This window comes from Panthera pardus, unplaced genomic scaffold (assembly GCF_024362965.1).
Source record: "Panthera pardus isolate Hobbes unplaced genomic scaffold, ASM2436296v1 HiC_scaffold_16, whole genome shotgun sequence".
NCBI classification, from domain to species: domain Eukaryota; kingdom Metazoa; phylum Chordata; class Mammalia; order Carnivora; family Felidae; genus Panthera; species Panthera pardus.
In genome coordinates this window covers 8,857,072-8,875,059 of record NW_026526721.1, presented here as the reverse complement: position 1 = coordinate 8,875,059, position 17,988 = coordinate 8,857,072, and the positions used below count along the sequence as shown (strand labels likewise).

The following is a 17,988-nucleotide window of genomic DNA, read 5'->3' as shown; positions in this document are numbered from 1 at the left end:
AGGAACTACCCAGCAGAGCGATGTCCTCTAAACAGAGAGCTCACAGACCCCCTCCACCTTCTGTATTTTCTTCAACTTAGTGAACGCATGTCTCTCTCTCTGGGTCTCTGCCAGGAGAGATGATTTGGGACCCACACATCTCACTACTAACTCCTCCTGCTGCCAGCCGCCTGCATCCCACAATCCTCCAGGGCTAAAAGGAGCTGGCATCATTCCCTCCTTCCTTCTGAACATAAAACTCTATGGCTTAGTCTTCCATACCTGGCTCTTGGTAGGACAGTGGGATAGAAAAGAGTCGAGGACATCCCTTATCTCAAAAACAAGTTTATCATTTGGCCACAAAATCCTATTTTGAAAGGCAGAAGCTAAATGTCATTTTTTCATTTTCTTTGCATTCTTTCCCTGATACTCTTAAATCTCTCCATGCATGAAAGTGCCATTATTATTATCTCAGTCATTATTATCATCTGTGAGAGGTGACATACCGCCTAGCTAATGTATTTCACTGGGTAATTTCTCTGATTAATCCACTCACATCAATTTTTCATGCAGGAAACAGAAACTCTGAAGGAATAGGGCTAGGATGGATAATGTTGAGGTGGGTGGGAAATCTGGGACAAGGGGGCTTCCCATGGGACCTGCAGTGCCACACTCTTAACAGACATGGGTCACCAGGAAGACCCAAGGACAGGAATTAGGCTGCAGCAAAGAGGTGGAACGCGAGGGGAAATAAGAAAAGCACAAGGATAACCTTTACCCCCTTCATGATTCTGCTCTGGTTCATCCTTCAGCTAAATACTAAACTTTTCCCCCACGTTCTGGCTCTAAAAACATAACAATACCTCTTCTGGAGTATTCCTGAGGAAAAGGATCCATTTACTGTAAAGCCCCACCAATCTCCCACAGTGGATAGCTTCCAGCCCATGTGTCATCTTGTATTTATGATTTACTCATCAGCTTTGCTTTAAAAAATAATTTTTAGTAACGCTAAAGAAATACTTTCTCTCCTATCTTTAAAATACTCAAACGGCCCCCTACCCATTCCTTGCTCTTTTTTCATGAGCAAATTACATCTGGCCTCTTTCCCACCTGGGAAGTAGACAGTGATCACGAGGGATGGAGAGGTGGCTTGTGCTTGGCTTGTCTATCTGTCAAGCAGGGCAGTTTTGTGGTGAGCCCACTGGCCTGGGAATTCTAATAACCCTGACTTCATGGGTAATTTGGGGTAAGTTATTCATTCTGTTCTTCATTTAGCTCCTCTGCAAGATGAGACAAATAATAACACAGCGTGATCTTGAAGCCATAACAAGATGATGGGAATGAAAGCGGTCACCTTCATCTAACCATGAGCTTGGGTGCCGCACAAATGGCGGAATGAAAAGTTATCATTCTTTGGGGGAGTCACACTTCGTGACGAGCTCCATGTTTTACTCGCTCGTTTTTTTGTTTTTGTTTTTTTTTTTTAAACAAAAGAAGTGAAGAAATAAAGATTGCTGCCTAGGATCCATGGGGTACCTTCTCCACTACTTGTTCGAACAAGAAGGATGCCATGCTGTTTTGAAAAGTTGATCCCACAGGACTTTGAAGGGTTGCATCTGGGCCCAGTTGCAGGAACAATGGGAAAAAAATATTGTGGCCAGAGTATCTCCATGCATTATTTGGGTTTTAAATCCTAAATCACTACCTACGATGCATGGTCTGGTTTAGGCTACCCAACTAGATATGTTGGCCTGGCTCCTCGCTCTAGAGCACTCTCTTAATAACCCAACATAAAAAAGCAGGGCCTTTTTCAAAGTTGCAAGTCAATGTGCTGTAAACATGGGTCTGAGGTTGGAATATTGAATTCCATGAATATCAACAATCTGTCTTACCCCATTAATCAGAGGTTTGCAATCTCTACAGTCTTATGAGCCATGGGGCCGTCACTGATAATTCTCTGTCAAAGAGAAATGTAATCATCTAGACATGTACTTGAAGAGGAATTTTTCCCCTTGTTGATTTTATGTAGGAAATAATTATTAGAAAATGTTGGCTGACTTGGTGGCTTAGAGGTTTGTGGGAGGGTAGGCCTTATGTTGGGGATGGCAGAGACATGGGTGAGACAGAGGGCCCTTTGACAGGGCTCTGCAAACACAAAGACGTTCAATAATTTGTTAGGCTGGGTCTCCCTCTGCGTGGTCTCCTCTGGGACCCATTCCCAACAGTGAAACTGATAATCCCCAAATCCACTCCCCCAGAGGTTATTACACCATATCTGAATTGTTATCGAGAGAGAGAGAGAGAGAGAGAGAGAGAGATGTTGGTTCAATTCTGATCCCCCAAACTCTAAGGAACTATACTCCTTCCTTGGTAGGAAAGTATGTTTGATGATGCTTAGGGCCATGTTTTTTGAGTCTGGCCGCCACAGCTCCCCAGCTGGCTTCACCCCATCCCGTGGAGTCCTTGCAAATGCCAAAGATGATGCCGGTTGGGAAAGGACACCAAGGGCCAGGGCCGTGTTTCAGTCCCCTGAGGCCAGCACAATTACCCTTCTGCTGTGTTCATACATAAGTCTTCCATTATGCAACCATGTTGTGCATCAGGAAGGACCCCTGGTTCTCTAAGTTGGGTGTGCTCGCTGTGTACTGGGCTTTAACATGTGTGCAAGAGTAGCAGGCACCAGGGAACTTCCAGCTATATCTAAGCCAAGCAGAGCTAGAAACTAGGGACATAATTTTTTAAAATTTGGATAGAGTAACCTTTGGGGGGAGGAAAACACTAGCACCTCTGATCTGAGACCCTAAGCCTGCAGGGGTGACAGATAAACCCATTCCCGGTATCTAGAACAGATGTGGTTTCACCCCTACACTTCCTTGGCTATCACTGAGGAAAGAGGCTGGGGTTGGTTTGGGTTTAGTCACTTCAGTTAGGTGCCTCCAGAAAAGGATAGATGTGGTTCTAAGGTCACTTCCAGGGTGTTTCACTGAAGACCTTAGGTGATATGTGTCGCTGTGATAGGCAAAGTCATTTCTCACCAAAGTTGCCCATGTCCTGACCCCCACAACCTGTGAATGTGTTATGGGCCATGGCAAGGGCCAGTTAAGGTCGCAGATGGAATTAAGACTGCTGACCAGCTGGCCTTGTAATAAGAAGATTGTCATGGGTTATCTGGGTGGGCCCAATGTCATTACAAGGGCCCTTAAACGTGGGAGACAGAGGCAGTGTCATGTCTGAAGGGTATGATGTGAAAAAAGGCTGGACTGCCATGGCTGACTTTGATGATGGAAACTTCTTGAACACCAGAGCCACTGGTTCTTCAGAACCAATCTTGCAATCTTCTTAGAATCCTATGGTTTCCATCCCCACCCCACCCCACCCCCCATCGCCTTTTCTTCTGCTTCTTTTAATACGTAACCTTGTCTTGCTGGAAAGATCCATAAAGTTTCAGAATTCCTTTCCTGGTGGTGTACTATTCAGCTGGTTCTGGGGGAGGCATCTGCCCATTTCTGTGGTGTAAATGCTTCTACTAGGGCTGACGTCAAGCTACCAATGTCATTGAATGCAGAGATGGGAAGAGATGTCCATGGTCTGGACTGGGCAGCCTCCAGCACCCCTTGAAGCCTGTCTGAAACCCCCCACCCTTCAAGAGGGAAGTGCAGAGCCCCAGACCTTCAGAAAGCACAGCACATTTGCAACAATTTGGCCTTTACCATAAGCAGTGATGTGGAGTCTTTCAAAGCAATTACGTTTTGTTTTACAGATTGTCCTGTAACTAAATTCCCTCATTCCCCTCCTGCAGCTGCTCAGAACCAATGGAAAATCCCAAAGAGCCAAAAGGCAGAGTCACAAGCAGCCGTGAGCTGATTAAAGACACTGGTTGCCGGTGGTCAAGACCAGTTTTGATTCCAGAACGTGCTTTCCATAATTCTTTTTTCCTTTTTATTCTTCAGTTTCCTTTGATTCCATAAGGTTACTTGAAAACCGTCAAAACCTAAAGTCATCAGTATTCAGAAAAGCATTGAGATCTGTGATCACATCAATGTGTCTCATTTTCTATTTTATATCCATCATACCTAAGTGACGTAGTAAGTCATATTTCCATCATTGATGGTACTAGACCTATCAGTAAATTGATATGAAATGATTAAATCATTTTGTTGGAGGAAGTTTAACACACACATATAGGAGATATCCTATGTACTTAATAATATCACTGTTGAAGGGGCACCTGAGTGGCTCAGTCGGTTAAACATCCGACTTCGGCTCAGGTCATGATCTCACAGCTCGTGGGTTCAAGCCCCGCATCAGGCTCTGTGCTGACAGCTCGGAACCTGGAGCCTGCTTCGAATTCTGTGCCTCCCTCTCTCTCTCTTTCCCTCCCCTGCTCACCCTCTGTCTCTCTCTCTCTCTAAAAAATAAATAATAAACATTTAAAAAATTAAAAAAACAAAATAATATCACTATTGAATTGCAATCGGTATACGAGAAAGATATCTCACGGATTTGCCAGAGAGAGGAAGTAAGATAATATTTGTAAAGCACCAGGTGCACAGTAGGTGCTTTAGAAGTGCTTGCTAAACAAATGTAAACAAAAAAATATGACTTTTTTTTAATTGAGAACTTAAGACGACTGTGACTTAGGAGAACTTAGTCAAATATCACCCAGCCCTTTAAAGGCAAATCAGAGCGTAACCAAATAATTTTTGCCCTGTGTTTTTTTATCAAGGCTTTTTTTTTTCGTTTTTGTGCTGGACACTAGCAGTGACTCTGTTGTCCATGGGGGCTCCTGGGACCACATGGTCACCCTATCCCGCCCGCGTAAGCTTTCCCCGTTACGGTGTATGAGATGCTGTATACGGTTGCCCTCTCTGCATGATTTAGTCGGCCTGGGTTCCAACCCTTCCAAATGCCACGTGCGAGAGCATCTTCTTGTTCACACAATGACGCAGCACAAGCCCACATGAGGTGGCCCACCTACCCTGGGCTCCTTGTTCCCCTCCAAATTAATTCCAAAGGCCAGGTGAGGGTCTGGCCTCAGCAGGGCCTGCTCCTTGGGTTCAGGATTATAAATCAGGGGACTCACGGTGATGGGCAGAGAGGCCGGAAGACATCTGTCTGCCAGCGGGGAAGGGAGAGGTACTTGCAGCCATGGAGCTGATTACAAACTCTTAAGCTTCCGGGGGCGTGTAGGTTGGGATAAAAGGAGAAGGAGAATATTAAAGACGCTGGAGCTACATTTCCCAGAGAACTTCTTCATCCCATTGTGAATTGATCTGCAGCCCTGGGTTTCGTCAGCCACATGATACCCCAGAGTCAGCCGGGAAAGACGGCCCGACATGGAGTACTCACCAGCAATTAGGAGCCTGGTCCGGGAGGCCTGCCTGGCCCCAGGTTGGAGGGGGGGGGGGGGGGTGCCCATTCACACAGACGCGCTCAGAAAAAGCTCTTGCCTAGAAATTGAATCCAGTTTCTTTTTCCTGTGTTTGTTTTGTAATCCACCCTTGGAAGGGAGAGTTGATGTAGGAAAGCAATAATTCTCCAAGGCACACCGCTTCAATTAAGAGATAGAGAAGCCCAGAGGGGCCCCGGAGCCTCAAAAGGAGCCAACCACAGATTAATGGATGTTAAAGAATGTTGCGTTCGAAGCCGGAATTGCTGATTTATGTCTATTCACATATTCTGGAGCATTTCGCTCACAGCATTCCTTAATCATAGCATGATTACACGACTACTTTCATTCGGGGGTGCGGGGGAGGGGTCTGTTTACTTGGTTCAGCTGCAGTAAGCTTTTTACTACAATGCATTTTTGTAAACCGAGATCAGCTTCCCCGCCTCTAGTCCCCTCTGGGTCTCCTTCCCTGGTCCCACATAGCTCCTCCTTGGCTATTCTTAATATGCAAACCATTTTCGTCTCTGAGCCTGAAATTGTCCAGGCTCCACGCGTCTCAGTCCCAGGTGTATTTTACCCAGGGTGGTTTGAGGAAGTCGGCTGAGCCGTTTCCCTTCTGGAAGGGACAAGGAAGTCCATGCATTCCCTAGGATGAGCCGAAGCCGTGCGTTTTTGTTTTTGTTTTTGTTTTTGTTTTCCATTCATTTGTTCCACTCAGAGGACATTTCCTTAGCACCTACTATGTGGCAGCTCAATGCTGGCCAGGGAGATCCGGATAGAAATACGATTTCCCCCCTTTCACGGGAGCTCACAGTTCAGCTGGGGAGACAGCTGAGAAAATCAGAGACCTTGAGGAAAGGCAAGTAGGAAATGCCTCCCGGAAGCATTTCCAGGACTGCAGAACCTGGAGCTGGACACCGAAGGCCAAGTGCAGAGGCAGGGGCGAGGTGAGCAGGCCTGGATGTGTGAGGGGACTGGGCTTCCCAAGGAACTGCAGGAAGCCCAGTCTGGGTGGGGCATGGGGGTGGAGTGCAGCTGGCGAGCCAGACGGAGGGTCCTGAATGCCATGGGTACATGGGATGTGCTGCTCTGACCTCCTGCAAGAAAGGCCTCACTGTGATACAGGTGTGCTGTTTCGAAGGGACACATGCACCCCCATGTTTATAGCAGCACTATCGACAACAGCCAAAGTCTGGAAAGAGCCCAAATGTCCATCGATGGATGAACGGATAAAGAAGATGTGGGATAGATATACAATGGAGTATTACTCAGTAGTCAAAAAGAATAAAATCTTGCCATTTGCAACTACGTGGATGGAACTGGAGGGTATTATGCTAAGCAAAATTAGTCAGAGAAAGACAAATACCATATGACTTCACTCATATGAGGACTTGAAGTGACAAAACAGATGAACATAAGGGAAGGGAAACAAAAATAATATAAAAACAGGGAGGGGGACAAAACAGAAGAGACTCATAAATATGGAGAACAAACTGAGGGTTATAGGAGGGGTGGTGGGAGGGGGGATGGGCTAAGTGGGGAAGGGGCACTAAGGAATCTACTCCTGACATCATTGTTGCACTATATGCTAACTAATTTGGATGTAAATTTAAAAAAACAAAAAATAAACTTAAAAAAAATTTGAAAAAAAAAAGGCCTCACTGTGGTGCAGCCACTGTGGAAAACTGTATGGATTTTCCTTCATAAATTAAAAATAGATATACTATATGATCCAGCAATTCTGCTGCTGGGTATTTATCTGAAGAAAATGAAAACACTATTTCAAAGAGACACCTGCACCCCTATGTTCATCACAGCATTATTTATTATAGTTGAGATATGGAAGCAACCTAAGAGTCTATCGATAGATGAATGGATAGCGAAAATGTGGGGCGCTGGGGTGGCTCAGTCAGTTGAGCGTCCAACTTTGGCTCAGGTCATGATCTCACGGTTTGTGAGTTCGAGCCCTGCATCGGGCTCTGTGCTGACAGCTCAGAGCCTGGAGCCTGCTTCAGATTCTGTGTCTCCCTCTCTGTCTGCCCCTCCGCTGCTCATGCTCTGTCTGTCTGTCTCTCTCTCTCTCTTTCTCTCTCTCTCTCAAAAATAAATAAACATTTAAAACACTAAAAAAAAAGATGTGGTATATATGTACAATGGAGTATTACTCAGTCACAAAAAAGAATGAAATCTTGTCATTTGCAACAACATGGATAGACCTTGAAGGTATTATGCTAAGTGAAATCAGTCAGACAGAGAAAGAAAAATACTATATTATTTCACTTACATTTGGAATCTAAAAAACAACAGCGACTAAAGAAAAAAATGAAACAGAAATAGATTCATAGAAAACAAACTTGGCTGCCAGATGGGAGAGGGTGTGGAGCGACGGGTGAAATAGGTGAAGGGGATCAAGAGGCACAAACTTCCAGTTATAAAATAAATAAATCATGGGGATGTAATGTGCAGCATAGGGGAAAATAGCCAATAATATTGTAGCAACTTCAATACTGATGGTATTGAAGGTACCATCAGTAACTGATGGTTGGCTGATGACAACGCAAAACTTGAAATCCTCGTACAGAAAACAGTGAGCGAAACCCATCTTTCTCGACCCCCTCCCTCTTCTCAGAAACACACCCTTCCGATTATTCCTTTAAAAATTCACCCTGGGGCTGGGTCACTGTGAGGCTACCGGACAAGCCATTTTATGGAATTGACTGCCACTTGAATCCAATAACCAATCAACTTAATCAACCGCTTTGACTTTTTCTTTTGTTTATTTCTGAATTAAGTGATCCTACTGAATTCACTGGTGCTCTGGTGTCTTTTACGCCTGGAGTTATACCAGTATGCTAAAGCCATTTATGCCAGTAAACTACAAATAATACGGCATTTACAATAGAAGAACAGTGAATTATTGTATCTCAAAGGGTCCAGGTAATAAGCCAACTTACTCTAAAAATTGGTAACTGGAGGGAAGGTATTAGGCTCTACAGTCAGGGTTACCAAACAGCTTTGATTTTGAGAGAAAACACTTCATTATGAAAGGATGCTAGCTAGGAATGATCCAGTCAATGATCAAATTAGGAAACCACCACTTTGTAACCTTAAATGAAATAAGTGATTGTCAAGGATCATCAGTGGATGCTGGAAGGTGATGGGGAATCTCATAACCCACGAATGACTTGCTCATCAAAAGAGTAAAAAAAGATGGCTTTGTAATGGATAGAGAGATCCATGGGCGCCCTCGTAAGCAAGCCATCAAGCTTCAAGCCGCTGAGAGTGGGATAACCCGGCACCGCCATGACGTGATAAGAAAGGCACAACATCAGTGGTGAAGGGTTCTGGGCAAAAAATGTGTAGCCTGGAATTCCCCAATCCTTGAGAAATAAACGCCAGTGAGCAGGAAATAACCAGATAGTGCGTTGCCAGCCAAGTCAATGGAGGCAGTGCAGGCTATGGGGGAATATATCCATATTTTTCAGAGATGCTTAGTAACTACATCCCTGTAGTAATGTCTGTAATTTATTTTAGATTCCAACAAAAACCCACATTGCTGCACCTAGGACAAAATGTTAATAATTGTTACATCTGGACGGTGAGTACACAGGTTGCTCACGATACCATTTGTTCTTGTTTTCTGTGTGCTGGAAAAGTTTCACAACATAAAGTGAAAGAGGGGAGGTGCTGGAAGACAAAACATTTTAAAGAAAAGCTCCTAGAGAAAACACCTACTTTTTTACCGAGTGTTTTAATGGCGCTGCGTAGAAAGCCACATATTCTCAGGGGGTTTGTGAAAATAAGATTCCTGGCCCAATTTAGAAACAATTCAAGTTGGAAAAAATAAGCCATTCAGAGAATAGCAATGCACAGCATATTCCCTGTAACACCCTTACTGAAGTATATTAACACAAGTAACTCTCAAGTGTGGTTAAACTCTGTAAGGGAGTACAATGAAAGTACTTTTAAACCTCCTCTTACACGCTTTATAACACAGAGCTTATTCAATGTATCGCAAAGGTTTGCCAACCGTTGTTTCTCCATTATGTTCTTTGCACGCGACATGGTCAATTGTGTCCAGTGGTACACAAGATCCCGAGAAAAATGTGTCCTTCAATGTCTAGAAGCAAGCAGTACCCACTCTCCTTTTTTAAGTTTATTTATTTTGAGAGAGAGCAGGGGAGGGGCAGAGAGAGGGAGAGAGAGAGGGAATCCCGAGCAGGCTCCGCACTATCAATGCAGAGCCCGATGCCAGATTTGAACTCACTGACCTGTGAGATCATGACCTGAGCCAAAAATCAAGAGTTGGACACTTAACCAACTGAGCCATCCAGGTGCCCCAAGCAGTATCCACTCTTACTCCCTAGCTAAGGCTGTGGAACCAAGGTTCAGAGGAAGCCTCAGGCTTGGGGGGTTTCCAGGGGTGGAAGAAGGAGATGCCTGCAAAGGAGTGAACTTCCAACCCAACCACCAACGGAAGAGATGGAGATTCTTGGAATGGCAGGCCGTTTGGAGCCGGAGAAGACACCGTTACCCGCCCTGATTGATGTACAAGGACGCTGCCAAATTCCATTCTCCGGACTGGAAATTCCAGGATAGCGCTGGTACCTGTGAGTGACACTTTCTTGGACCGTCACCAGGAGTTATAGAGTGCTCTCCCCACCCCTACGAGTCTAAGGTATGAAGGGTAAAGGTCAACACCAAGAAAATTTAAATTATCACGAAAGCATCGCTATGGAGTTAACCGGGAAGGATCTACAGAAGACGGTGTCTGGCGGGGTCGTCTCAGGTCCATTTCTTAAGGGCTCCCTCCTCCTTCAATGAAACCAGATCCAGCCACAGGGCTGCCAAGTTCGGCCTGCGCTGAAGCACAACGGGCTTTGTTTTACAAGCGTCTCTTTATGATTCTGTAATCGGCAGCGTACAGGGGAACCTTTTGCAATTCTGGTGCCGATGCTTTCCGGGCTTGTTATCCCAGGCTTTTATTGCCCTTGGTTGGGTTTGTTTGGTTTGGTTTGGGGGGCGCCACGTAATTCCAGCCCTGGCGTCATCCGCATCTGCACAGGGCGCTTGTGTGGGGTGCGCGCAAGTGAAGCGGACGCCCTCCGGAAACAGCAGGGGGCACCCCGAGCGTGCACCTCGCAGCATTCGAATTCGCTGGATGTGGCCCCATCGGACATGCGCCGTGGGTGAACTGCCCTCTGCAGAGGTTGGCCTTGGCGCTGTTTCTCCAGCCGCGGAGCTCTGCACCCCTCCCCAGGGATTGCAGAGGAGACCTTGGTCTTCCAAGAACCTCATTCAGTCAGCAGATACACAAGAAATTTATTGCCACACCTCAACCATTACATAGTAATAAATGGAAGCTGGTATCACTCCTTATCAGCCCAAGAATTTTCAAGTCTGGTTAAATTCCTTTTTCTATACGAATGGTGTTTGCTTTTTTTTTTTTTTTAAGTTTACTTATTTATTTTTGAGGTGGGGGGGCGGGGGGGGGGAGGCAGAGAAAGAGGGAGAGAGAAAATCCCAGGCAGGCTCTGCACACTCAGCCCAGAGCCTGATGCGGGGCTCCAACTCACAAACGGAGAGATCATGACCTGAACCAAAATCGAGAGTCCCACGCTTAACCCACTGAGCCACCCAGGTGCCCCTGGCATTTGCTTTTTCAGCACATGTTTTGGAAGACACTGGTCAACACGGAGGGCTCCAAAGTCAAGAACTTTGACTCAGATCTTGACTTTGCTACTCGTTAACTGTGTGACCTAGCAAGCAACTGAATATAAGCGTCAGTTGCCTGGTCTGTAAAATGGGTCTAACAATGATCCTAACTTCTTCTTTGAGAGGATTGAATGAGGTGATGTGTTAGCTCAGTTCCTGGCACGTAGTTGGGGCACCCTGAGTGATGGCTGTCGTCATTTCCAGTCCTGCTGCTCCCACTCCATGCCACACTGAGCAAGAGATTTGCCAAATGACACTTGGAGGGTATGTCAAACTGTGTCTACCGTGCATATGCAGGGAATACACGCTCTAGGAATTGGAGGAAAGTTACAGTACTAGATATCAACACTATAGGGACTGCAATTCGAAAATTCTCTGAACGAAGGTGTACATTATAAAGAGTTACAGAGTCTTGGGGTTCATTTAAGTCTGGGGGTTATTTAGAAGCTTAAGCACATGGTTTTGAAATCTTGCAATTGACATGAAGGATTTTCTCTATGCGAATCATCCCCATCTAATCTAATAGCACCACCGATAAAACCTTTGGAAGCAGAAGCCCATTACTAGATGGTGAAAGTTTCTTAATGGTTAAGTTCCTTAATTTATTTACTGTCTAGTCAGCTATTAATTTTTTCATATCAAGAAAACCCTATGGATGAATAAAAAAAATCACTGGAATTACATGAATGTATCGAGGTCATAAGACACAAAGTCAATATAAAAAAATCAGTCTTATTACTATGTACGTATAATATAAACTTGAAAACTGAAATTTAAAAAATCAGTGCCATTTACAATGGCATCCAAAACTTCAAATACTTAGGAATAAATCTACTGAAAGATGTGTAAGACCTTACATAAAGACTACAAAACATTTCTAGGGGCGCCTGGGTGGCTCAGTCGGCTGAGTGTCTGACTTCAGCTCAGGTCATGATCTCAACAGTTTGTGAGTTCGAGCCCTGCATCGGGCTCTGGGCTGACCGCTCAGAGCCTGGAGCCTGCTTCGGATTCTGTGTCTCCCTCCGTCTCTGCCCCTCTCCTGCTTATGCTCTCTTTCTCTCTTTCTCAAAAATAAATAAACAAAATTTTAAAAAACCTACAAAAAATTTCTGAGATAAGGGAAAGAGACCTAAATAAATGGATATATCATATTTATTGACTGGAAGACTCAAAACTGTGAAGATACCCCTTTTCCCTAAACTTGTGTATTGGTTCAACACAATCTCTATAAAAATTTGAGCAGGCTTTTCTTGAAGAAAAAAATGAGGTGATTCCAAAAGGATCTAGAATATCTAAAATTATTTTGAAAAAAAATAATAATTTGGAGGACTTACACTATGTGATTTTTAGGTATATCATAAAGCTACAATATTTAAGACAGCAGGGTGTTGGCATAAAGATATGCATATAGATCAGTTGAATAAAATAGGCAGTCAATCAATGGACCAACATACAGACAGACCATTGATTTTCCACAAAGATGCCAAAGTCATGGAGAAAGAAAAGCCTTTGTAATAAATGTTGCTAGAACTGGATATGGCATATTTATACAATGGAATACTATTCACCACTAAAAAAAAATTTAAAAAACAAAAGAATAGACTGTTGATATACCCAACCACATGGGCGATTTTCAAATACAATATGTTAAGCAAAAGAAGCCAAACTCAAAAGAATACATACAGTCTGATTCCATTCATAGGAAGTTCAAATAAAGACAAAATTAATCTATATATATAAACCTATATATAAGTCAGAAGGTGATGAAGGGGAAGAGAGATCGACCGGGGAGAGAATTTCTGGTGTGATAAAAAAATGTTCTGTGTCTTGTTTTGAGTGGTAACTACCAAAGTATATACGAACCAAACACCTAATATTTGTACACTTCATTTATGCTAATTATGCCTAAATAACATCTTTAAAAATAGGAAATGAAAAATTCTTAGGAGATGAAATGTTTAACGAGTGAACTGCCGTCATGTCTCTACTTTTCCCTACATGCTTTTGCAAAGAATAGATGTATTGTGATGGCATTGATCATATTGTGTGACTTCTTAAATTGTAGCCCTATTTGAAATTTTTGGAATTCTTTTCATATGAAACTATTTGGAGTAATGAAAACACAATAGAAACTTTATAGTGTTTGTGGAGAAATAGTTTCTAACATAAAGAAACTATCTTTTCCACATAACCCAAATGACAAGACTTTGATTGGATTGTTTTACCAACCAGCTACATTTCTAGAGGACTCAGGGATAAAACCCTATAACTTTACTGACCCAGTTCCCGATGCTATGCTCTCTTCCCCTTGACCCCTCCCTCACTCCCACATCTTTAGTTACTGCTGAGATTGTTTTCGGAAATAAAATCATATTTAGCAAGAAAAGTCAAACTGAAAAGCAGACAGTCCTGTCTGTCCCTAAGAATGAAAATACTAGAACACATCACCATGTTATCTTCTTGCAGAATTCTCTATACCATATTCTTTTTTATAGAATTGAAGTTTCTACTTTTGCAAATGAACTCAGATTACCAATGTTGGTCAATGTTGCTTGGTTTTTGTCTCATTTGCCGTTAGGCAATGTTCAGGGTCCATTCTTGGCTTCCCCTTGGACTTATAAACTTGAATTGATCCTGACGTTTAGTGAGGTCAAACTGTAATAATCAGCCAGGAATAACTGACCGCACGAATGGAGCCCATGCTGCATGCCAGGTACTTACACTACTATTTATCTCCACAACTGCCCTGTACGATAGGATTGTCGTTATCCCCATTTTACAGATGAGAAAACTGAGGCTCAGAAAGGTTATGTCCTTTACATCTAGTAAGTGGCAGAGCTAGGGTCTGAATCCAGGTGGTTTGCCCTCAGAGTTCATGTTTTTGGTTACCATGTCTTGCAACTTCACTAATCCTTTAGCAAATTTGGCCACCAACTCTTACCACCAATAGGTGGTCCTGCCCTGCGTGGTATTTGATAATGGAGACAGTCTCGGGAGCGGGTATGTTGCCCACAGGAGGCACAAACGACATGTGTCAGCATAGAGAGACACTCCCAAACGCAATTCTCATGATTTCATAAGTGTTTATGGTCGCGAGCCTTACGATATCGCAGCCTATACTTGTGATGCATACTTGGTTTCACTTACTCCCTAGAGGAAGGAGCCATCTTGCTTTGGGAGCATACAAAACATCACCCGCCCTTCTGGCCAGATGAGCTCTTAGACCCTGACAACAAGCTTCTCCGGAATTCCTCAGTGGAGAACGCAATGACATTTCTTCAGTGGCTCTCCGGGAGACCCCCACACAGTCCATAAATGCAGTGGAGTTTATCTTTCCTTTGGAAACTAATCTTGCCTTCACCTACATGAAGATAAAGTCCGCAGATCCTAAAATTGCTATCGCATTCCCACGTACTTAACGATTGAAAAGCAATCGAACCATCTCTTCCTACCAAAGTAAGGTGAGAATAGGAGTATGTTTTGCTGACATCTTCTAGAGTCTAGATAAATAGATCTGGCTAGATTGCAGGCAATCAGAGTCACTTAATTAAAAAGCTGGTGAATTAATCATGGACCACCCAACCTGCTCTTTAAGAAGCAGAGAAGTCTCTCATCGTTTCCTTCCTTCCATCTTTCTTTCCTTGGTTGACCTCCTTGCCCATCCTCTCCGCAGCTAACTTGCCTGCTCTAATTACTGTAACCTTCCATGGTCCACATAGACTCCAAATTCAAGATAAAACTGAGCAGAGAAGTAATTTACAAACCAGAAGTTCAACTCACCGTGTTGGTGTGCCGCCCACCCCGTCCAGTGCCGCGTCTGAATGCTCTTCTGGGCTCCCCTTGAACATCTTACTGAGCCTTTTGTTCAGGTGCCCCCCTGGCTCCTGACTTTTGCCCGGCTGGGTCGTGTGTGCTCTTTCCGTATCTGCCCCCAGCTTGACCTTTCCACCAATCTGAGCCCTCCCCACCCCCGGTCCTCCCGTTGAACCTTATTTGCTCATCCCCCACCCCGCCCGAGGCTGTTGGACTCTCAGCTGGTGTCCAGCCTGCTGCTGCACGAGATGTCTCTGAGACCCCCCGGCTGTCCAGGCGTGTGGCAATACCTACTTTCAGCTATCAACCCTGCCCTTTCGAGTACCTGCCATCCCAACTCTGTCCACTCTAAAAAGGGGCCAGTGTCTCTCTCAGGCCCGGCTTAAAGAGTCACTATTCTCTTAACAAAAGGCCAATCAAATACTAAGATGGTTTCACTGACGTGTCTCTCGGCTCAAATGACCTGTTTTCTTAGGCCTCATTGTTGCTGGTCACGCTGGTGCCTCTTGGTGTTCAAATTCAGAAGAAAGCCCAGACTGAGAGTGGCATTAGGAAACAGGAAGATACCTGAAGGAAAAGCAAGAGTGTGAAGAGGGCAGGCAGCGAGGCCCTGAGGCGAGGGGAGAACACAGGGACGAGCCGGCCGATGGGTGAAGCCCACCCAGGAAGTGAGGGGAAATCCACGCAGGAAGTGACTTCTTAAGGAGAGGTGAAGTCTGAGGAAAGACAACAAGATTGTCACCAAAATAAAAATAAAACCTGAAGATCAGGATTAAAACTGTTTTGTTGTCTGGGTAACGGGGAGGGAGAAGAAACCTTTCCAAGCACATTCTCTTCCATTTTCCCACATGAACCTCATCCTAATGACCAAAACCAGGCAGGCAATACGGTCTTGGTTGTTCAGCTGAAGTCTGGGGTCTAGAAAGGTTGAGCATTAGCCCCTTGGGAGGCCCCGTGTTATTCTAGAGCTTGACCTAAAACTTGGTGTGCTCATCCTTGTTCATTGTTCATCCCTATCTTGCAAAGTCTGTCCTCCGAGTCAAGTTCAGTCAACAGTGTAACGAGTACCGGTACCTCTAGTGTGTAAGACTTGTCCTGGGCCCCAGGGTGATTCAGCATAGTGGGCCAGGAAGCAAATCCATGTGGGAGGTGAGCCGGCTTGGGCTGGAGTCCCAGCTCTGCTACTCACCAACTGTGTGCCCTTGCGTGAATGCCATATGCCCTCTGAGTTTCTGTTTTGGTCTTTAAAAGGAAGCTGGAAATGCTTGCAGGTTTAAGTAAAAGAATAGATGTAAAGAGGCTAGCACAGTGCCTTGTACTCAGTGATTATAAATGGTGCCATATCCTTCCCGCTTCCTGCATTTATGGCTCTGACGTGTGTTTTCCAATACCGCTAAGCAATTCCCTCTCAACGGACACAGACCCGGTGTCCTACAATTTAACTACATTCTGACAGTATCCACTTGGAGATAACGTCAGATACCACAGGTAAAGGGCTCAATCCCACAAGACTGGTCCCACCCCCTGCAGACACCAGTCGCAAATCCACGTCGTTACCTGTGCTTCTGACTGGCTATCAGAGCTTCCCACAACTTCCTTCCTGAGTTTGATTGGTTTACCAGAGCAGCTCACCAAACACGGGAAAACATTTGCTTATGTTTACATAACGGACATGCACATCTCTATGATGGCCGTGGGTAGGTAGAGCTGTCGGCTAGTTTCATAACAAAGTAACACAGACTGGGTGGTGTAAACAACAGGAATTTATTTTCTCACAATTCTGAAGGCCAAAATTTCAAGATCAAAGAGTCCCCAAGGTCAGTTCCTTCGGTGGCCTCCTGACTTTCTGGCATGGTTCCTTATGCATGGCCTAACCCTACATTTTCCAGACTGTGTTCAGAGGTACACCCATCCCAAAGATGGCCTGCAGGAAGGGATCCCATGGGCAGAGTTTACGAAACACTTGTATACTCTATCCTGCCCATTAAAGGTTCTGATAAGTCCTTCAGTAAAACAGGCCCTGCATAATTCTGCTTAACCTTGCCTTTCCTAAACCATTTCAACACAGAACTTTTTTATTCGGTGCTACAGCACATTTGCAAAGCACTCCTCTTACGAAGATTAATTTTATGTGTCAACTTGGCTGGGCCACAGTGCCCAGATATTTGGTGCAATGTTATCCTGGATATTTCTGTGAGGATACTTCTGGGTGAGATTTACATTTAAATTGGTGGACTTTGAAAGTAAAGCAGATTACTGACTCATGATGTGGGTGGGCCTCACCCAATCAGTCAAAGGCCTGGATAGAAAAAAACACTGACCTCTCCCCAGCACGATGGCCTTCAGACTTCATCAGCAACACCAGCTCCTCCTGGGTCTCCAACCTGCTGGAGACTTTAACTTACCAGCCTCCATAATCGTGTAAGGCAAGTTCTTAAAATTATCTATCTATCTACCTACCTAACTGTCTCTCTCTCTATCTATCTATGCACTAGTCAGGATTCTCCAGAAGAATCGAACCCATAGGGTATATATGGATATATAGAAGGAGATTTATTATAGGAATTGGCTCATGAAATTATGGAGAATGAGAAATCCCAAGATCTGTCATTGGCAAGCTGGAGGTCCAGGAAAGCCAATGGTGTAGTTCCAGTCCCAGCTGGAAAACCTGAGAAGCAGGGTGACTGACGGTATAAATATGATTACGTGTCCAAAGGTCTGAGAACCAGGAGGGCCAATGTCCAAGGGCAGGAGAAAATGCATGTCCCAGCTTCAGCAGAAAGCAAGGTTGCCCTTCCTCTGCTTTTCTGTTCTATCAACAGATGGGATGGCGCCTACCCACACTGGTGAGGGCCATCTTTACTCAGTCTTTACTCTGGCTACCAACTCAAATGCTGATCTCTGCCCAGAAACACCCAGAATAATGTTTCACCGGCTATCTGAGCATCCCTTAGCCCAGTCAAGTTGACATGAAATTAACTGTCACAATATATAAGTACACATGCTATTGTTTCTGTTTCTCTGCAGAGCCCTGACTAATGTGCCCTTTGCCAGCAGGACACAGGACACAACTGGGGAACATCAGTGCGACG

General features: G+C 44.6%; 1 protein-coding gene across 1 annotated transcript in view; it reads right to left on the bottom strand.

Moving 5' to 3' along the window:
* The window catches only part of CLDN14 (claudin 14), a 90,566-nt gene extending 75,616 nt beyond the window's left edge, over positions 1–14,950 (bottom strand). Inside the window, exon 1 of the mRNA XM_019420305.2 lies at positions 14,864–14,950. The gene's annotated coding sequence lies outside the window, so the exon portion shown is untranslated. The remainder of the gene's footprint in view (positions 1–14,863) is intronic.
* Positions 14,951–17,988: the final 3,038 nt, after the last annotated feature.